We start from the raw sequence: 22,979 nt of genomic DNA on the forward strand, positions 1-22,979 counted from the left end.
TGTTGTCACAAATTAAAGCAACAGAGCAAACAAAATTTCTGCTGAAGAAACTGTTAAGCATGCAATGTCAGTGCATTTATATCTATGTTTAAAACCAGACCCTTGTGTACCTGTCTGAAACAGAGACAATACAATGCTCAGCATGACTTGCCAAGTGACCTCAGATATCTGAAGCAAGAAGAGAGTAAAGAATCGGTGTCAGAGTGCTACAGTGCGAGATGAACACCGAGAGGTAGAGGAGGGAAGGAGTACCTGGGAGATGTCAGGCTAAGAGCCGACCTCCCTGCAAACAATGCAGTTCTCTGGCGACCACAATTCAAAACTTCAGCTTAATAAAAGCACCAGGGAAAAAAAGGGAAGTGAAAAAAACCAGCAAAACCTCTCAGATTAGGGGGTTGTAACTTAGCAAAATCAGCTGCTTGTGTTTATGAGTACTAGTTCACACATCAAGCAATTCAGGAAAACGTCAAAAAAAAATTCTATTATTGTACTTATATTTTTCCCATTCAGAGTGTGAATTTGTAACAGTTTTAGTTTCATTATCTTTTGAAAAGCCCCATCAAATTCCATTACACATGAACTTATCTGTTATAGCTTCACTGGCTCTTTCTATCTCAGCAGCACTCAAGCTGAGAAATAAGGTAGTACATTTGAACAGCTGCTCTATTTGAAGGGTCTAGATCTTTTCTCTGTCCACAACCTCAGTAACTTGTGTGAAGCCAAGTTACTGGGAAACACAGATCGCCTGTGCTATGAGAGACACAATATATTATTTGCAGTTGCAGTGGAAATCTTTAACTGAACTGAAACTGAAAATATATTCCTTTATTGGTGAGGGTCATTTCAAGGACTGGACAAAGGGTTAGGATGGTTGTACTATTTTCTGCTATCTTTTCTAGAGCTTTATTAAAATGAAGAAGGATGTGCAGAAATTCCAGGAAGATTGTGGTGCCTTCCCTGGATAAAAGCATTGACTTGTACCTCATAATTGTAGTTAGATCACATTTCTCTGTCTGCATGTTCCTATACGGCTGAGGATTGTCCTATACCGCAGTTCTTTAGCAGTACCATTTATAATTTGCCTGAGGCTAGTGATGAAATTCCTCCCTTCTTGTAGTATGCATGATTACAAACACTGAGAAATAAGAAATCTATGAGGACAAGAACTATAAAGTGCTTCTAAAAGCAAAGAGAAGTAAGAAGAAAAGAAAGTACAGTAATCACATAGGGGGAAAAAAAAAATCTTACTGCCTCTGTTTACTCATTTTGTCTTTATTTCTCAGGGAGATTTTGATGGGAAGCGGTTAGCTGAAGAAACACAGGGAAGATTGACAGGAAAGATTGACAGGAAATAATGTTAGGGAAAAAGCTGGAGGAGAGAGTAGAGGGTTGTCGAAAGCATCAGGCTTCACAGGCAGAGAAAGCTCACGCGGAGGATTTTCATTCAGGCCGGCAGTCAGCAAGTAGCAGGAAAGACTCAGGTGACAGCTGCAGGTCCATCAGAAGACCTCCAAGCCCGTTTTCCAGCCTGTCCCCGATGGCTCCAGAAGTCCTTCTCCCTGGAAATGGAAGAAGATAACTTCCCAGGTCGGATGTCTTGTCCTGATAACAGACCAGAGAGCAGTGATTACTCTTTCGGCCGCTTCTTGCATTCGCAGATGTGAGGGGAGGGCACTGGTACACACCTTTGCACCAAGGACAAGATGAGAAATAAAGGGGGCAGCCGTGTCTTTCCCTCCTCTCTGTCTTGCATGCCAGTCTGGGGCTGCTTCTCCAACTCTTCTGCCTTTTTGAGATTACCCATGTCACTGCCAGTCAAATTTTCAGCCAATAAATTGTCACATTTCTTTAATCTAATACTAAATGACTGCAAACTGATTTGACTGTATAAATATTTACGTTTCTATTTGCATATGAACATGCAATATATGTAAGGATCATAAAGACATTTCCACCAAAAAGAATGCCTCAAATTATCAAACAAGTAGGTGTGGGTGATTAAGTACCTGCACAGTAAGAGGATTAATAAGTACATTGGGGAAGGAAAAAAAAAAATGCTGAGGAAGCATGTCGAGGTATGGAAGTGAAGCTAACCTTCCGTAACGTGCAGGCAGTTTGGTAAAAGTGTGGTAGACCTTGAATTTCATAAGAGTGTTAGATTTTTAATAAATTATTCAGAGTATCTCTTATGTCTACTCTTTAAAATCTATATTTAAGGTGATTTTGATACTTGCTATAATAGTAACTTTTTAAAATTGCTATTTAAGTTCCTACTGGCTAAGGTTAATCAGTTGTTCTGTGGGTATTTCTCGCTTGAAAAATATCTTTCAAACAGGTGAAATTTTTCAGCTAACCATTGTGTTGAGAATAAAATCCAGGAAATGTGAAAATTAAATTAGACATTAAGAAAATACTTCAAAGACCAAGGTCAATTAGAGAGTGACATAATTTGCCAAGGGAAATTGGTGAAGCAGAGTCACTGAAGATATTCAAGGCTATCCTAGTAATATATAGGACTAATTATATAGCACTGAGTGCTTTCAAAGTGCTGTACAGACATGAACTAATTAATCTGCTCAATACCCCTCAGAGACAGGGAAGGAAGTATTGCAAGTTTTAGCATCACCTGCCACAGGTTCTGGTAAAAGGCAGAAAAAAAGTGTATTGAACAATCACCCTACCTTGTGCTCTCTTGCTTTGTTAACTATATGCCCATGTATGTGTGTGTATGCAAACCCAAGCTACTGAAGATGTGTAAAAGTAAACAGAAAAACAAAGAAAAATTGAAACTAAAAGTCTGGTTTGGAAGGATATAAAACATGTATTTGGATTACTGAAAGAAGCTACTCTTCCTTTATTCATGTTCTGTTGGGGTCACTAGTGCTCATAGTTAAACCATAAAAGCCATATTTAAATTGTTGCTTTACCCTACATCTCATGATATACTGAGCAGTGGAGCTTTAGAAGCTAGGACCTAATTTTTTATCTTGCACTGATTTGTGTATTCATCATGTTCTTTGTTTGTCTTACTGCAGTCACTAACAACCCCTTTTGCTATACGTTGTACGAAACACTCAGGGAGTTTTTAGGGAGAAGACAACAATTAGAGAAAATATGGCAGAAGAATATGCTCAGAAACAACATATTGTTCTTTTGTTTGGCTGTGACATAAGCATATCCTGAATTCTCAGCATTTAAAAAAAATAAAATTATTTACATATTGCCTTAGTAGCTACTGATGCAAGAGTGGCTTTGGTCCTAGACATGCAGTAGGCAGAGTAAGTGTTCAGCAGCAGTGTTTGACTGGCCATTGTCTTCTTTGAAATATCGGAGCACAGAGAACTCGGAGAGTTCAAAAGTGATGTACTTGTCATGGAGCCAAAGACAGTGACGACATCCAGGAAAGGTGATGAGAAGTAGAACTGAGCACTCAACTTAACTGGGGAAGTTATCTACTGTTTTTCTTCTTTGTATACGTGAAAGGAGTACGTTGCTTGTCTTTTTGATTAAATCAGTTGCAAAAAGACATGCTCCCATCTTTCTTCCAAAGAAATACTTGTGAACCTTGTCTAACAACTGGAGCCAGAACAATACAAACATACACATTATTCATGCAAGGCTAAGTAGTGGAGTGTCCAGCTGTTGAAGTACAACCACCTCTTCTTTTGTCAATGCTTAAGTTTTCTAAATTTCTTATACAGAAATTTAAAGGAGCTGTAAAATATTTGGAATTATTAGAGAGAAGTTATATATCTGGACGTGTATATGACAGCATTTCGAACTGTCAGTAGATACTCAGTTAAGAACAATGTGCCCAGTTTTTCTTAGCTGGTTTAGGAAGCATAATGCTTTTGATGTCAGACTTCTGGTCTTTAAGTTAGCCTTAAAGACAGGCTTACTAGTAAGCCTGCAGTTGAGCTCGGGCATGGTCTTAATTACAGAGACAATCACTTGTCCCTTTTAGTCTCTCAAGTTCTGAACCAGGGTAGCTGGGAGTATTCCCAGTTTTAGCTTTGAGTTTGGAACACTACAGAGAAAAGATGGTATCACACCTCTCTTTACAGTGGCTGCCACCTGTCATTTTTTCAGTCTTGAAGCCCCTTAAATTTAATGAAGGAAGATAATAGGAAAATAGTATTTCATTATTCATTACAGAGAGGTGTGAAATTTGTGAAATTTCTGAAATTTATAGCTTTGGACCACAAAATATTGTTATGGTACAACTAGCTAGTGACCAGATTAGTATAAATCTGAGGAAGTCTCAGAGTAGGGGAGGTGGAGATTCATGGCAACATTTTCATTTTCTATTTAACAAACCTAAAAATAATAAAAGGAAAAAAGTTTTACCTACTGCATAATAAACCCATTGAACTTACTGCCCCAAGGCATGAGCGAGGCCAAGAGTTAAGTAGGAGTCAAGTTACATTAGTTTGGATTAAAATGTGAGGGCTATAAATCTTCATGAATTCAGATATAAGCTAGGCACTATCTAATAAGAATTCAGAAGAAATTTTCCCTGTAGGCAGATTTTTCAATGGAGATTTTAGTGTCTTTTTCTGATGTATTCAATCCTGACTATTGAAAAGAAATAAATAGACAGAGGCTTGACTCATTATAGCAATTTCTATATATTTACATGTTCTTAAAGACCATTTGGGCTTTGGCACGTCAGTCAGTCTGGAGGCATTTCAAAATTGGTACTGATGACTACACCTCAACTTTTCAAAATGTAAAAAAAAAATTTGGCTTATACTCACACGAAAAGTAGGCTGAAGTTCAAAATATCTGAGCACACTGACTGTATTCCCTCCTTATTTTTTTACTATATTCTTGATGGATTGCTGTCTGAGTGCTCTAGACATAACATATGCAGAGGTATTTGATATCCATCATTTGGTCTGCTGTAGCCTGCAAAATATCTTACCCTAGAAAACCTTCAAATAAAGCTTTAGCATATAATGGCAGATCATAGATCTGTCAAAGTAGATCTGCAATACATGTGAAAACCTGTGTTGTGGAAGATGCTTTATTCAAAATGTTTTCATTTTCATAGTGCTCAAATTTTATCAGCTAAATCATATTTTATTTGTTTCAAATATAATAGATAACAGTTTTCTGGAAGAATATAGAGGTTCAGATAAACATTATACCAGCTGTTCATTCTGCTCTGCTTTATATAAGTGCTATTTTTTGAAATAAGAAAACCCTAATTCCAAAGACATATCAACCGAACAATTTTCTGCCACAGTATAGCTTGGAAAAAACCTAACAAACAACAACAACAAAAATAAACAACCAAAAGAAAACCACCCCAAAATCAAGAAAATCACTTTCTTTAGCCAAAATACTGAATGCTCATATTCATAGTTATCTACAGGTAGGGGTTAACTGTTAACACAGGCTTTTCAGAGGCTTAGGTGAAGGTACCTCAATGGAGAAAAAAAAGCAAAAGCTGCTGGTGATACTCAGAATTCTCTGGAGATCAAGAATGCTTTTCTACCATGAAATCCTATGTTTACAAAAGTTTTACTAGCAGAAGAATAGGACTACTCTTCCACTAAAACAAGTAAACGGTTCTCTCTCCAGAGACGTTAACAATCAGACTAGTAAGATTTTTGGAGAGCATCCTGGGCTCAAATGTAAAATGCCTGCAATGCAAGATTTTCAGGGAGATTCAATGACTTTTTTTTTTTTAAATTTTTTTTTCCTCCCCTGTACCTGAAGGCTTACGTTAATCCAGTCAGTAAAGCCAGTAATTTATTGAGCACACAAGAATGGCAGTCATTTGGGTCGCCTGTGTTTATTTTGCTTTTGTAAACTACATTTAATGGAGAGTGATCTCCTGTGACAGCAATTGTATCTCACCATAGGGAGTGTGCCATGAAAATCCTCCAGTTTCTCCTGCACAGACAGGGCAAGGGTGCCCCTGTCTAATTACAGATTTCTTTATGCTTATGCTCCAGCACATACAGTCAAAGATTGCAGCACACCCATAATGTAAGGCTCTGGAGGGAGGATATCCTGGTTTAGAAGAAATATTGCCAATAACCAGAAGACAGAGGAAGAGAAAGACAAGGCTGGTTTGAGAGGTGTTTGAAGCTCGAGTTTAGTAATCAGAAGTTACTACTGGTGCTCTAATAGTGGAAACTCGGCATTTATACTTATTATTTCACTCGGTCCTGGAGAAGAAACCAAGAAAAGTACAGGTATTCCTCTGCAAACAAACTCTACTGCAAGGGCAAAATTCCATTTCACAAATGATAAATTAAAACTTTTTTTTTTTCTTTTTTCATTTTTAATAATTACTTTAGATGTAAAAGGGAAACTAACAAGCCAAACAGCAGTTTTAAATGCTGAGTTTCTTTTGAAAATAGTGTATATTTACAGAATGTGACAATAATAATTTGATTTTATACATAGGGGAGGAGATACAATAATAAGTAAATACTAATGTCATTATTGCCTACAATGAGGTCTTAATGCTACAAAATGCTCATGCACTCACCGCCTAAAGAAACACTGATGTTTAGGATACATGGCTGCAGTTTAAGCCCCTGAATTTTCAGGAAATATTTTTTCCAAAAGTGACATGAGTTTGCCTAGACAGATGTGTAGCACCCAGTAAGGGTGACAGCTCATGGAAACTGTAGAAATGACTCAGCCTGGGAGAAGTGAAGGCTTGCAAAAGGTTTTGGAGGATAATTAAATCCGATTTCTTTGGCAAAACGGAGTCCTGCAGAAAGAAGACTAAGATTAATCAAGTCGAGAGCCTCATTTTTACCTTTCCTGCCTGATCAATCTATTGGCACGTGTCCAACATGAAATAATACTAAGACAGAATTAAGTTTCCTAACTAACCTTGCTGGATCATATACTCCAAAACATAGAGATTATTTCCTGTTTTTTGATCAGTTCACTTCAAGGTGCACATTTATTCATAAATCTCTTGGATTAGACTCTCTGGAAGACTTTTATGTAGCAACTGAAGACTGTAAATGAGAACCCCTTGCTTGGTGAGAATAACTTGATTTTACAGCATTATGTGTGGGAAACTACCCCAACACCACCACAAACATTAAAATAAAATGGAGGGAAGAATTTCTAGACTCAGAATAAACTTTTTGCTAAAGCCTTTCTTGTCCAGAAGATTCTATCAGACATACATCTGCTTAGCTTTCGCCACACAGAATACATAGAAGTGGTCTGGTGGTGATGGATGAGTCACTTATGTTCTGCTCTCAGAAATGAACAGTTCCATTCCCCTGCCTAGAAGATGATGGAAGGAGGTATTTTCACCAATATTGGGGTTTTTTTGTGACCAGGGTGAGAGTGTATCCGGTAGGATCCAAAGGTCATACATCAATTTGGTGATAGGCAACAAAGAAAGTTGGTGTACTCTTTGACTACTTAAGGTATTGCCTTAAAGAAACCATATGCGTGGAGGGTTGAGTATAAAATACAAGTACTTTCCTGGGGCAATATTTTTGGTATCATAAAGGAATGATGTATAAGAAAAGATGGAAAAGGTGTCTAAAAGCATTCTGATAGCACAGCTTCTCTTTTCTAACGTTTGGTAGAACAAGGAGCTTTTTTCCCAGAAGACATAACATAAACATTCAGTGCATTTACTTGTGTTTAGACCCTAAATATTTCAATACTTAGAAACTTCAAAAATTTATCTTATGCATGTTTGCTTCCATCAAACCCAGAGCCATATAGTGTTACAGTATGTGAATATATCCTAAAAAAAGTTTGACATTATCTTCAAAGAAAGAAAATTTCAACTGAAGTAATAAAAAGTGGCACTTTCTTTGAGAGAAGTTTCTAAGACAATAAGATATCATACAGAACAAAAAAATAAATGCAAACTCTCCTACCAGGATTTAATTTTGAGCTTTCAGATTTTTACTTAGAGGTTTGTTTTTACAGTCAGCAGGATCTCAAAAAGTGCTTCATACCTTCTGCCTCTGAGATAGATGGATCTGCAAAGGCTTTGGAATGTCTTCTAAAATATTTTGTATATCTTGAATAGGATCGAAGGTGGAAAATGTGCTTCCTTTTTCTGTAATAAGTATCCCAGCATAGCACCAGTCACTTTTAGGTCACTAAAAATAATGATTATAAAACTGCTATAAGAGCCTGAATCAGTTTTAGTTTGTGGTTTTAAATCCAATTCACTCTGTTGATTCTTCGTGCAACAAGATGAGAGCCATTAAAGCTTTAGTTTAAGCTTACTTGAATTGGATGCCACTGCCAGTGATTTCTTTGGCATTTTTCCAATAGTTAGGAAGTGTCCCCATAGGAAGATCTTAAATAGAAACTTCTCTATATAATTCCACTTTTTTTTTTTCTCCCTGTCTATTACAGATTTAGGTGCTTACAAAGCAGTCTATTACGAAGATTGAACTATTACAGCACTGCAGCAAGAAACCGGAGCCTGCAAGTGGGTACTGTCAGGCTGAACCCCCAGAAGACAGCTTTATACATTCTGCTGGAAGGGATATAATTTTCCAGTCTCAAAAAAAAAAAAAGGAAGGTAGAAAACTTGTTCCTCTTTTTAATAGTGTATTCTTACTGAGTGTATGGACCCAATCACTTTAAAAGTAATGGAATACAACTCTTCAGAGCATTAATTTCAGAGATTTAATACAATTCCATGTGGTAATGAATAAAAAAAATCTGGTACAGATTGCTTTTCTCCCGCTCCTTTCTTAGAGCTTTTCGTGGAGATGAATCATGTTTTTGGCACACTGGTAGGACACTTGCCTTTATATCTTACTTTTGCAGATCACTGATCTGCTGTTTTGGCAGATTTAAGCAAACCATATTAAGTCAGTTTCTCCTGGTATTTCAAATTACTTAAAGCTTCCCATTACTCTGCCCTCTTTAATGATATTTTTGTTTAGCTATTGGATTTATTATTTTTTTTTATGTTATGTTATGTTATGTTATGTAGCGATTCTGCACGATATTCCATATCCTGCTTCTGGCTAACCTTTGAAGGCAAGCTGTCTTACAGTGATAGCCTTTCTCCTGCCCCGGAGTTCGCCTGAAGTTTATGGACTTTGCCTGGAAATGTTCAGAGTTGCGCTTTTACTGCCATCTAGTGCCAAAATTAGGAAAAAAAGCTTTAAAAAATCCTTTCTCTTGGGTCTTGGAAGCAGGTTAGCATTGGCTGAAAGTGAGACTATTCTAGTTTCTGGGTGAAAAAAATGCAATACAGTATGCTTAACACAGGAAATTCTAAAGATCTTTGAGATTTTATTAGATGCCAAGGAGGTGGGCCAACATGTACTAAATTGATAGATACTTAACCTAGGGTCATCTCCTATGTTTGCCCATACATGAGTACCACATTTACTTTGATATCTGCTATTAAACTGACAGTAAAATGAGAACGCACTGTATTCTTTTACACTTCATTTTAAACATGACTGCACTTGCCTGATGCTTTTGGCTGAGATGATAGAGTTCATTTTCTTCCTAGTAGCTGGTACGGGGCTGTGTTTCGGATTTGTGCTGAGAGCAGTGCTGCTAACACAGGGATGTGTTCGCTGTTGCTGAGCAGGGCTTACCCAGAGCCAAGGGCTGTTCTGCTTCTCAGCCCACCCCACCAGCGAGGAGGCTGGGGGGGGCACAAGGAGCTGGGAGGGGACGCAGCCGGGACAGCTGACCCCGACTGACCCAAGGGGTATCCCAGACCGTATGACGTCATGCTCAGCGTATAGAGCAGGGGGAAGAAGAAGAAGAGGGGGGACATTTGGAGCGATGGCGTTTGTCTTCCCAAGTCCCCGTTAGGCGTGATGGAGCCCTGCTGTCCTGGAGATGGCTGAACACCTGCCTGCCCATGGGAAGTGGGGAAGGAATCCCTCATTTTGCTTTGCTTGTGCACATGGCTTTTGCTTTACCTGTTAAACTGTCTTCATCTCAACCCACAGTTTTTCTCACTTTTACCCTTCGGATTCTCTCCCCCATCCCACCGGGGAGGAGCGAGCGAGCAGCTGCGTGGGGCTGAGCTGCCTACCCAGGTTAAATCACAGCAACTTGTAAACACAGAACGAAAACCCCATGCAGATGAACAACAAAAAAAAATTAAATCTATATGAATGAGGTGGTGTTGTTAGTTAGGAAAAGCAAGTGAATCTCAGAGTGACAGACGGTATGTTATCTCAGAAGAGAAAGGAGGAAAGAATGAGAAGAAACAGCAATTCAGAAATAAAAATTGTACAAGCATTTGTCTTTACTGTAAGGTCTGGGCCCTGACGTGATTGAAGCAAAATCCTACACTGATGAATACAGTATAAAAATTGAAGTTGTACATATTTTTCTCTTCATGAGCCTGAAATATCAGGAATATTGAGAGAAACTTGATAATCAGTTTAAGAAATCACTTTTTGATGTCTACAAAATATATATAGTACTCTGTTGTATGTGGTTCACCTCTGTTATTTAACTTTCTTTTCTTCTTTTTTAATACTTTTTTTTCCAAATAACATTCTGACAGTTGGCCACTGTGGTAACTAGACTTCTCAAAGCTCTATAGGGGTCATACTAATGTCATAGCATATTGCATTACAAAAATGCAACATTCTCCCAAATTCCTATCAGTACTGTTGATAGAAACATAATTTAATCTCACTAATGTGTCAAGTTTATAGTAGTCATAGTGTAGGCAATTTTGATGGCAGCAGGTATGATATTAACAGTAGCAGTGTATCAGTTCTGCTTTGGCTATAAAATTTGCTTTGAAATTGCACACAGCCGGCTTATGGAAATGGTGGCGGCTATCCACCTAGCAATCTATAAAAAGCTTGCATACTTGTAATGGTTAATTTTGGGAAGTGTTGCATAAAATGCTCCTGACTATACTGAGAATACTACTCCTGGAATGAACAGATAAGGTGACAAAATGAAAGAACATGGACTCACTTTGTATGCCCTATTCCTATACGGTATCTACTTTATTGAGCATTTTCAAAAGTAGTTGAGAAATAGAAAAAGTAGCTGGAAACCAAAAAGTACTAAGACAAATTTCTGGTTTTCTGCTGCACAGTAGTTCTGCTGAAAAGTTATGTCTTTTTGCTCTACAATATATTGGCTCTATATTACCTTATATTGCTGAAAAGAAATTCAGCATAACTCATGCTTGATGAAGCACTTCTCAGCTGAAATTTGATTTCTTAGTTTATAAAAAAGTAGAACAAAATAGAAGAAAAAGTAGAGAAAAGTATTGCTAGCCAAAAGCAGACAGATTTACATTTGCATCACTTTTTATAGTGTTAGTTCAGAACAGCTTGGTCCTGTAGAACATTTTGTTTTCAAGCTTATATGTGTAATAAAACACTCACCAAGTAATTGATGAAATATGTCTATTAACACGTATGCATTAACATCAAATTTCCCTAATGATTTGGTACTGGAATTAGCTTGCATATGATGTTAAAAATAATTAATTCATATGAATATAAAACATAGAAAAAATTTAGAAGATAATGGTTGCAATTCAGTCACATGGATGACTTTTTTCTATACTTAAATTTCTTTAACAGAACAGTAATATGTTCAGACAAGTTTAACATCTAAAATGAATGTACAGCTTTCCCTCATTCCCCCAAAACAACTTGGTATTTTTCTCTCAAATTTTCACGGAGGGGAGTTACTCCCCGACACAATAGGAACAGCCTATCTTTTTAGACAAATTCGGGTAACTGTTGCTTGTTTCTCTTTGTTGTAACTGGAACCTTTGCTCTTGTCCCATAGGATTCAAGGGAAAGAACAAAAGATACAAAAGCCCTGAGACATGTGAACAGGGAAGTGCTGACTTTTGAGAAGGGCTCTCCGTTTGCTGGAAGCTCCATCCCAAAATCATTTGCTCAGGGCTAAGGGAGTGGACGTGGCTGAGTGAAATGCGTGCGTGTTTCGCAACATAAGCCTGGTCCAGAACTCGGGAGAGTGGAATCAGAAAAATAAGTGGAAATCCCCATTGCTATGTCTTCCTTAGATTGCTGTGTTTCTTCTGTATTGCTGCAAAGGTATATAGGAAAAAAGAAGTTTGTGCAGTCAAGGGAGATCAGGTACAGAGAAGTACAGACTTTCAAAGGAAAAAGTTTACTTTTCAATTAGCCTCTTACCTCAGAGTCTGCGCTCTTCTCCATTTCTGCACCTGTATCCCCACTCATTTCCTTAAAAAGGTCAGTGGTTGAAAAATGGGTCATTCCTTGAATCGCTGCCTGCCTCCTCCTGTGAACAGTATAAGAAGAGAGAAGGTGGCCCTGCATTGATTTTATTTTTTTTTTTTTTTTTTTGGGGGGGGGGGGGGTGGGAGGTATTCAAAACACTACTGCTCAAGGATTTCAGTTTTCACGACACAAACAGTTTAAGTCAAATTGTCAACACATGCACTAGACTGTCAGCTTCAGTAAATATTGATTCTACACTTGCACTGCACAGGCATATTAAAACCAAATGTATGTGCTCATGCAATGTCCCACTTCAGCCTTTAGTCAACTAAAATGAATCCTAATCTCACTATGAGTTTCCTTGTGGTGAGAATTGACCAGGCATGGTCTGGCTGCTTGTGAATTAGCATACATATTAGGTGCTGTGAAGAAAGACGAAGGTGTCTTAACACATCTTCTTTTGCTATGTCTTGCAAAAATACGTTGTGGCTCATGGAAAAAGAGTTTCTCTGTATCTGTGTTTTGGTTTTAACCTAGACTTGATGAATGACATCGGTTTAACAGAGTTTTCAGTCAAATACTTCACTAATACTGTTTTGTTGCCACATTGCTAGTTCTTAAACTTGGGAAACAATAACTTTCCATGATGATAGAAGTAAAGACTGGGGTTTTTTTCTGATTTGAACTCCACATACTGATTTAGTAAGAAGTTAACACAACTATGTCCCTTATTGTAATAGAAACTTCTCACATACTCTGTGAGTAGCTTAAATGCTGAGCAGCTACGGGTTGCTTTGCATGAGAGTTCTTTGGACACAGCAGTTTTTACCAAAGACTAAAATAAAGGAGATGGGGAAAATGTTTTCCTGTCTAAACTCCTAATTTCTTGTTACAGTATTACAAAAGTACTATAGCTAATTCTGCCATCATTTCATTGTATTGATTTCATAATTATTGTGAAATAACAAATAACAACTCATATATGATTGTTTATAAAAGTTAATTGCAGAAGCCAATAGATTTAATTTCATTCAATTAAAAAAAGAAAAAAGAAAAAAAAGATAATTGAAACAGCAATCAATAAAACAGTGAATATGAACTTTGAAAACTGAGTGAACTTTCCTGATGGTTGGTGGAAAGGAAAAGAGAAAGCTTAGAGAACATTCATGGGTTATGTTTTTTGTTTGTTTTGTTTCTGGTTTTGTTGTTGTTTAATTGTAATTATTTATTTGTAATATTTAATATTTATACTGTATATTTAAGCAGTTATGTTAGTACTCTTTTTGTTTTAAATTAAAAGCATTCTGTACTGAAATATCTGGATACGCTGATGTGTCTCGTATCCTGCTATACTCTGGTATTGTCCTCTGCTGCTTCTTTTAGGTCATAACGAAACCTATGCTTACCAAGCTGAAATCAATAAACTTAAAATGGACAAATCTGCCTTTAAGCAAATGCCAATATTTATTTCTAGTTAAAGCTAAATTATGAGCAAATATGGTCTTCCAATCAGGAACTCAAATTTCACCTTTTAAAACTCTGGTTTAATTCTAATATAATTCAATATACACATTAAAAATCTAGAAACATGAATTTACATTGTAATTAAAGAATAATGACCAAATGTTTCAGATCTCAGCAATATAAAAGCAAAACTCCTTCTCAACTAAATGAAAAATGTGGGTCTCTCTTGGTTGTTTTTTTTACTTTTGAGCCCCCAAATTTAAGGTTTGTCAATTTTTGATTCTGTGCTGTACGCTGGGTTTGAGGATGTTACTCTGTCTGTCTGTTTCTAGTAGGAGGAGAAGGGAGGAGTCAGAGGTAGGACAGCAAATTATCCTAGTAATAAGTTATTATTGTGTTATAATAGCTCTCCAAACCTTACTAACTAGGAAGGGCTTTGTGCGAATACTGAAGGGCTTCACCATGACTGCTCTAATACTTTAAGACAATATGTATGTGAATTGTAGTATTTTAGTGGTGCTCATCTGTAATGAAATAAGTATTTGATTTTTGGCATTTTCACTGTTGCAATATAATTTTACAGTGTGTGGCTCGTGTAGAACATGACATAACTTTCACAAAATACATGGCTTAGTAAACAGATTAACTTAACCTTTAAGAAGTTGAGGGTGCAAAGTTGAAGAAGGATAGAAATGAACATGTTTCCAAAATGGTTGAGTTACGAGGTGTTCAAATTCTTATGAAAATTACCTAATTTTTCCACAATGTATTTGCATACCATCGTTCTTGCTATCACTGCATTCAAACGAAATTGCTATTTTGTTCTCAAGTTCTAAGAAGCCTCTTTTTATTCCAGCGGCACATTTTTCCAGCAATTAGAGCATTTCCATTTCCTTTCCATGACTCCACAGTAGCCTGCAGGACAGGACAGAGTCTAAATCTTCAGTGATTTCTGTACTTGGCAGCCAGCAGCAAATTCTTGTAAGAGCACCACCGTAACAGCAGGTATGAAAATCTTTACTGAATCTCCTCATAATTGCATTTTCTCTCCAAATCAGAACTGTATCTTCACCTTCTGGAGCAGTTTATCTAGTACTGACAGAGTTATTGGCTTTTTCTTTCTCACACAGAAAGTTCAGCTAAGGGCGTTTATATCTCCATTACAATTTTATACTTATTTGTGATACCACTAAACTCCTTCAGCTGAATGGGTATAGGCTCTAAAATTTAGGTCTAACTAGTAACCTCAAGATTTCTGATGAATCAGCACTAGAATTCCTTCTACTGGGCTGCCTTATTTACATGTCATGGCATGGTTAGATGAATAATTCTGCGATCTTGACCATTCTGTGGAAGCATTTCCAACTCAGCAGGCTACCAGGTACAAATTAACAGCAGACAGTCAGATATTAAAAGTTTTTGCGTGTGATTTTCAATAGGTAATTTCTGAAAGAAAAGGGATTTCAAGGTAGGCTGTATCCAGTAAAATGGTGAGATGCTTATGTACAAATAATTTCCAAAAGAATGCACTAAAGGAACTCTCCTACTGTTCAAACATGCACGACAGTTACCACACACTTTTTCACAGCACTAGGACTCGTGGGTATAAAGTAGACAGGGATCAATTCAAGTTCAGAACATAAAAATTAAGTACTGACCTAGAAGCAGCACACCTTTTCTTCCAGGAAAAAAGTGTAAAATAACAAGTTAATGGAATGCATTTATTTCTCTTGTTGCACTAAATAAAAAGTAATAAAAATAAAATAGTGCATAATGAACAATGGAGGGGCAAATAACACTCACACCCTGATGTCAAGGATTCTTTTTCTCATTGATAGGAGATGAAAAGTGCAGTGTTTCTGCACTAGCAGAAACTATGACTAGCTCCATGACAGGTGTGCCTGCGCAATGTTAATGTCCACAATGTTCTTATGGTATGTCTGTCAAGAACAGAGATTCTACAGAATTCATAAATGTTTGAATAGGGGTTTTTTTAGCATCTTGTTGATCACAGAGAGAACAAAGTTCCTAGTAATAGGATATTTTTAGGATCTTCTAAAAAACCTACACCAAAATTTATAGCCCTTGGCATGATTTTAAAACTTTATCTGTAAGGATCTCTTGACTCCATTCCCGTTTTGTATTGTCTGTCAAACTTTTTTTCCTGATAAGGACATGGTGACCATACAGGAGAACTGGATATTGCATTCCTTCTTATCCAGAGAATGACTAACTCTTCACAAGTACACTACAAGTTCAGTCAACGCGAAGGGTGAAGTCTCATCAAAGTCAATGGAGCTGTGCCATCTTATATCAGCTGTGCATTTAACTAATGACTTCCTCTTCTTCTTTTGGCTGGGGTGCCCAGCATTGCCTTGAGACAGCCTAGCTCAGCAATGTTTCACAAGACTCTGGCGAGACCTAAATTATCATTAAATGGCTATATGCATATCTAATTCAGGGCATACTGTTATTTTTTTCTTATTATTTCCAACTGTTCTTTAAATACAAAATCATTCCTCGAATCTTTGCTGCCTTCTATATAAAATCCATTTGTGTTCCATTTTTAAAAATGAACTTTTGTAGAATATTTTTCAAATAATTGTCTTCTTGTAAACCACATACAATGTTTACAAGCCATGAGTGATTTGGGGGGGTTTAACTGAGATTTGTAAATAATTTACATCAAAAGGACTATTTCACTTTGTTGACAACTGAGTTAATTGTCAACAGAGAGGGAAATGTGCTAACAGGGACAGCATATTGAAAAACAGACTGCAAACACACAGGGAAAGATAGACTTAGATCACAGGAAAGAAAATGTGTTTGCAGAATAAATTGCTTGTAAACAAATATGATTTTAAAGAAAAAAAAATTCACAAAACAAAAAAAAAAAAAACCCAAGCTTGTTTATAGTTTAAGACACATAATATATGACAAAATAAGCATCAGTATTAAAATGGCATTACAGTGACCAGAAAATCTTTGGGAGTATAAGAATGAGTCCAGTTAGACTATCTAACTAAATCTAATAGGCTGTGATTGTTAATAAGATGCTGCAGTGAGATGATTTGACCTAAGGAAAAATAAAACAGAAACAAATAAATTCAAACGTAAAGAAAAGTTGGAATCTTAATAGGATCCCAGGGCTGTGTTCTACTGATATGCACATTCTTATGGCTCTGCTTTGTTACCATTAAGCTTCATACCTTCAACACAGTTTGTCAGATAAATATTCCTCCTGTGAGAGCCGTAAACACCAACCTTTCTGAGCGATGGCAGCTATGAAAAGTAGTTGAAATGAAGCGGTCACATCAGTTAATACGGAATGGGTAAGTAATTTCATCCATGGCGTATTGCAATGCAGAAAAGAATTCATTAGGGTGATTCCCCCTGCTTATACAGACATGTACTGTTTTCATCCATCACTTGTATAGGATTCAATAACAGCATAATAGAAACAAAAGCCCTTGTCAAGGTGGCATGGGATTCTTGTCTAATATCCAGCTAATAGGAACGAACAAGGTCACAACAGAAGCTAATTTGGCATGCCAATTTGCGTGCTCCCAGGTTTTAAAGTAAGACGCATTCTTTTCGCCAGTATATGGATATACGCACCCACGTGAAACCCCTTTCATAAAATGTGTGTTCTTTAACACTCATATTAAAAAGGCGCGCTGTCATTTCAGCTCTAAGGCTGGCAAACAGTGCCCTGTTCCAGTCTGACCGCCCAAGGACGGGTTGCTCCTTTCAGCAGTTCTTGTCAGGAGAAATGAAGAATGTATCTGGACTATATACCGTAACTCTTTCCAAATGACACACCATCACCTGAATACCTGACAATCGCTTTGGCTTTTGTCATCTACTTTCTATTACATTCAAACCCATCACACCTAATGCAAAAGCAAAGAGGTCGCCATAGCAACTTTGTATGTCTAAACTTAATAAGAAGGTGTAAAGCATGTATCATTTTGCCTTCGTAGCCTTTTCTTTGTTTTTTCTTCTCTTGACTCGATAAGGGAAACGCTGTCCATTAGACTCAAATATAAATACAAAATATTTGGTACCAAACCTCTTTTTTTTTTTGTTTGCCATGGAAATCTTTTCACCTTTCTCTTCTACTAGAATTGAATATATATGTACACTATATATACATATACATGTTATACTATTTTGAGAAAGACAATGAAGAAAGGACCATATGAAAAATTCTTACCACAGGATACCAGTAGGTCAAGAGTTATATTCGGCAAAAGGATGAGACATTTAAAAATAGGGTTTGCAAAAGGATTTAAAAGCATTAGACACTCATCTCTGATTGAATTCAGCTCCCTTAGGCTCTTTGGGCAATGTCAGCCAAAATGGTTAACATAAATATACACGGACAGGTATTTTTTTCCTGCAGAAAAATTAAGATAATAGGAATAAACCATCAAGCTTTAGGGCACAAAGCAGCTGATAACTGACTGGAACAGAACAAGATTTTCCATTTACAAACATACCATGAGTACTCTTTTGGTTCCCATTACCTGTGATACATACATGAAAGGGATTTCTTTTATTAAGACGCATGCTAATGTCAAGTACATTTAAGTAGCTTAATTCTTAGGTATGTTGCACTGATTTTCAGTTTGAACTGTGTAAAATTGTCAAAAGTACCTTTGGACATTATGTTTTCTCTCAGTTTGACAGCATGCGGTAGTTAGACACAGTACTTATATTTGACTTTTGAAACCTTCTATATCAGTGAAATTTCAGAAAATAATGAAAAGGCTTTCAGCTAAGATCAATACACATATTAGCAGTCATAAGATTGATACACATGTTAGCAGTCATACACCTCCAAGTTATCCTCATGCATACTAATATTAGCTTATGTTTTCTTTCTTTAATGAGCATATCCCTTTGCAGTAGTTTTGGTAAAAGCATTTTATCAAGAAAGTTCATTTTTTTCAACTGCTGTTTAACACACTGTTTTAACAAATTGGTATCAACTGGATTGAATTTTCAGTCTTTTTAAACTGTGGAGTTTTAGCTGTCATGACATATGCCGTTTGTACTTACATAAATAAATTGACATTATGTATTCTATGTTCTTTGCTTTTATAAGTATGGCGTTGCATAATTGCATAGGACTGTACACTCATGTTTGGACTGTGATGTTTCTTAACTCTTGATTATTTTCTGCTTATTCCTGCTTAAACCAGTTCAGTGGATCTTCCTATGCATATATTTACTTTATCAAAAACATTCTGACTTCCTACTAATAAAACAATAAATAACCCATAGTAATTCTAATGATAAATATCTTGTTTATACACCTGAATGCTACGAAATTTAAGAAGGCTTTCAGAAGAGTTTTATGGTCACCTGTGCAGGCCAGTAATATAGCACAGACACTTGCAGCTGTAGACATATATATTACATTTAATGTCAGTAAGGGTGTTAAGGTGTTCAGCAATCAGTGGTGAATTTCCCTGCTGCATCACAAATACCAGTGATCACTTGGGAAGTTTTCAAAGACACAGAAATCAAGTTCCTAAGTCTGCACAGCTATGCATCCTTTCTATTTTCATAGTATAACTTGTTAGGAGAAAAAGGAAAAAGCAAAAAAGAAAACTAGAAGGATCACAGTCTGTGTATGTATTCCTTTAAGAAAAGGAAGAAAATCAAATGCATATTACAAAAGTATAAGCTATAGAGTTTGTGGAAGCTACGATTCTCTTTCAGATTGAATTTTAGCTACAACTATATTCAAAATATAGTAAAAATAGGGTCAGCCTTTGAGTACTCTCAATTTGAATTAGACTGGCAGAAGCTGGACTACAGTAAATTAAAGAGGAGCGGCATGAAATATTGAATAGATTTTGATCATGGTATGAAATAGATATTCTTTTATTTATGAAATGTATTAATTAATTCATTAAAAACTCACTTATGAGCCTGGCTACAAGGCCAGAGGAAGCTGCAAGGCTAGATAAAACTTCTTTGCCTGACTGAGGGTATCTGCATCACTAGGCTGCTCAAGGGTAAAAACAGACAGACAGACAGATGGATAGACAGACAGGCAGAGCTGCTGACAATCTGTAATTTTTCTTTCTATCTTAGTGAGAAGTTAATAGATGGGCAAAGACAGGATCTCTGCCCTAATCTAGCGACCAGGATGTAATTTTCAGTGGGTCGGACAGTTTAGTCCTGCCTGACTTCAGCGCCGTAGGCGGCCGGTATCGCCAGCAGAGAGCACCTCCTCTTCTCCACATCCATTCGCACCCTCAGGCGGGGATCTCGCAAGCGGGCACTGGCGGACGAAAGGTTCCTTGCCCAGAGGACTCTGCGTGCTCTGTGTTGGAGCCTATGGGTGAGCCATGGTTGGAACTAGGAGTGACACATACAGAATGCATGGATATTTTCATTTACACACTTTTTTATCGTGACGCTAATGACTGGTCAGCAGTGCAAAGGCGGTATGGGAGCAAGCGATGGACCAAAGGAAAGGACGTAACATCTGACTTGCTTCTTGAAGCTGCTGCTAAACTTTTGGAACTTCAATAGCTGATATTTTGTGGATCTGGAGTGGCACAGATTACATGCCAGCTAGGCTCAGTGAGGCTGTAATAAGTCAATTCGCAGGTGCAATGCAGACAGAAGTACCAAGGGTCACGACAGATATATCCGAGAAGATTGCATGACATATTGTTACCTAACGTAGAGCACTTGGGGATGGCAAATGCTGTTACCGTTAAAAAGTTGCTGCCATATTTAGCATATGAAAGTTGTAAAATTTAAGTCCTGAAATCTTCAGTCTTTGCACTAAGTAGAAAATATTTTGATATGTCTTCCCAGGTGGCTTTCATAATTTAGATTTACTGCATGTGTGGGGAATTGCAAGGAATTTGTTTTCACCTGAAATGTCTATTTGCTTCTTGTATCAAATTTATAGTAATTACACAAAATTGGGCTAGTCACCGTCAGCTCTATGAAATATCATTCAGTATTGGAAGTAGCAAATTCATGAATGATAGAAGTTATTTCTAAGTTTGTTATACAGTATATTTAAATAGTAATTTCTATATGGTGTTGCACATTAAGATTTCTTAACAAAAGAAGCTGAGTAACAATAGATAAGACAATTTTTTTTAAGAGCAGCAGGAAATAGCAACGATTACAAAAGTTCTTTCAATGGTTCTCATGTTTACGGAAACATTGATGGGATGTTCCTTTGAAAAATTTAACACCTGTCTTTTTAAAGCAGTATCTGAAATCTTCAGGTATACTTACCAACTGTCTTATTTAGCAAACACTTACCTTATTTAGAAGTAACTTTCCTACTGATAGTGGATCATTTTTACTGTCGATTTTCTTGTAATCAAAGAGCTATTTCTCTTTTCCTTAAGGAGATATCTTTAAGGTGCTTCTTTTCTTGGTAGTGCTAATGTCTGCCCACAATTTTCCTGTATTCATCTAGTATGGATTCTTGTTCAGAAACTTCAGAAAATTCTTCTATCATCTACTCTATGAATTTAGGAGAAAATCAATTGGAAACATTACTCCGGAAAACCACATTCTGTATAAATCTGGACACAGCTTTGTAAACGTTAAGATATGTTTCAGGTTAGAACGGGCCGACTTCCACAAAAGCATAAAAATACAGACAGAAGGTCATAGGTCAGTCTCTAAAGTCAGCATTCTGACTGAGAATGGTATGAAGATGCATTGTGGTGTGAAGAACCTTTAAGTGACAGGGAAGTTGTTTCTACCTAAAATTGTCACTTACAGATTTTTAGGAAGGAGCAGAGAGGTCAGGAAGGTAAAAAACATGTTTCTTTTCTGTTTCTCTATATACAGCATATTAAAACAGCTGCAGTGTTTCTGTTCAGCTCTCCAGCCTGGCTCCATCCTCTGCAACAGAATAAAAGATTCTGTATCTTATGCACTAGAAAGTAAGGAGAGCATTAGTCTAGTTTACAGTCCTAGATACTTGTAAAGCTAGAGACAGCTGGAAAAAACACAGAACCCTTAGGACGTTATTGATGTTATATTTTAGAATAATAAGATTAGAAAGGTTTGTTGGACAAAAACATTTGGCACCATTTAATTGCTACCCCAGCAATGAATCTACAGTATATAATTCAAACTCTTGGGTAGATATGAAGGTAAAGAACAAGCAGAGTCATATTACAGTCAGGGTAGTGAACCAGGTCACAGGCAATAAACTGATATAGCCATAAAACCAAAGCCTCGATTCATAGGCAAGGAATACAGCGATGTTTATCATATACTTGTTTCGATTTAAATAAGAAAAATGCCTTATTCCCTAATTTGGATAGCAACTAAAATAACAGAGGTTCAGCATTGTCCCCCTGAAATTGCAAACTTCTCTGAGCAAATTCTTAGTGGAGGTGGGGGGAGGGGAGGGAGGGAGTATGAAATCTCATTGCTTTCACAGTGTGGTTCCAAATGTTATTTGATAATTGTCCCCTTCCTATTGAAAGTGTGAAAATCTTTATGAATAAAAAGTAAACGATGAGAAACATAGTAGCTGTCTCCCGTCATGGTCCAAAACTATGTCATAAAGCAATTCTTAAGCAGTGGCATTTCCATATAATCACACTTTTTGCTTCCCCTCTGGCATATTGCGGAACATATTCTTTATCAGTGCTTTGTTCTAGCCAAAGTAAAATGATGGTGTTTCATTTTAAAAATCTAGTCTCCCTTTGTGTCCCACCAAGCTTCGATCTAACCTATAGACTTTGATGGTGAATTTCACGGCTCATTTATACAGCGTATACAGGAATATGTCCAATTTTCAGTTTGACATTTGTTGCCTTCATGTGTTCTAATTAGGGTAATGCCCAGTTATCCTACTGTGCCGCTTCCTTCATTTACCCTCTGATAGATCAACAAAATTCTACCACTTTGTATACTGGCTATTATGTTTCTTCCCACAAGTTCTGAAGTTTCTAGGGGTTAATCAGTGCTAGATCAAATAGGCACTTTTACTGAGCTTCCTCTAGAAGAAGGAGGGAGGGTTATAATATTTTAAGTGAAGTTGGAGAGTGATGGGACTCTCCCAGCATTAAGGGTGCTGGTCTGCAATAAAAAGGCACATAGTCAAGAACCTGCCAGATTTGGAGTGTGAACTTGAACCTATTGTTTCTCACATGAAGTTTTCAGACCCATGCCTCTGTCTGTGTACTTATTTTTAGGTTTGCTTTTTATTGCATGCAAGCTGATGGCAATTTTGAGTTGCAGTTAAATCAAATTATAGGCAAATTTCACAAGTGCACTGTTTTCCATTTCCGTCTCTTTTTCTCCACAAAAGAAAGGTCTTATTTT

At 36.9% G+C, this 22,979-nt stretch overlaps 1 long non-coding RNA gene across 1 annotated transcript; it reads right to left on the reverse strand.

The window, feature by feature from the left end:
• Positions 1-1,461: 1,461 nt before the first annotated feature.
• LOC126051336 (uncharacterized) lies at positions 1,462-15,322 on the reverse strand. The gene is made up of 3 exons (XR_007509802.1): positions 15,302-15,322; positions 12,132-12,240; positions 1,462-1,559 (listed from the first exon to the last, which is right to left on the reverse strand). It is a non-coding gene; the product is annotated as an uncharacterized LOC126051336 (long non-coding RNA).
• Between the last annotated feature and the right edge of the window lie 7,657 nt (positions 15,323-22,979).

Source organism: Accipiter gentilis, chromosome 27 (assembly GCF_929443795.1).
Source record: "Accipiter gentilis chromosome 27, bAccGen1.1, whole genome shotgun sequence".
In the NCBI taxonomy this organism is placed as follows: domain Eukaryota; kingdom Metazoa; phylum Chordata; class Aves; order Accipitriformes; family Accipitridae; genus Astur; species Astur gentilis.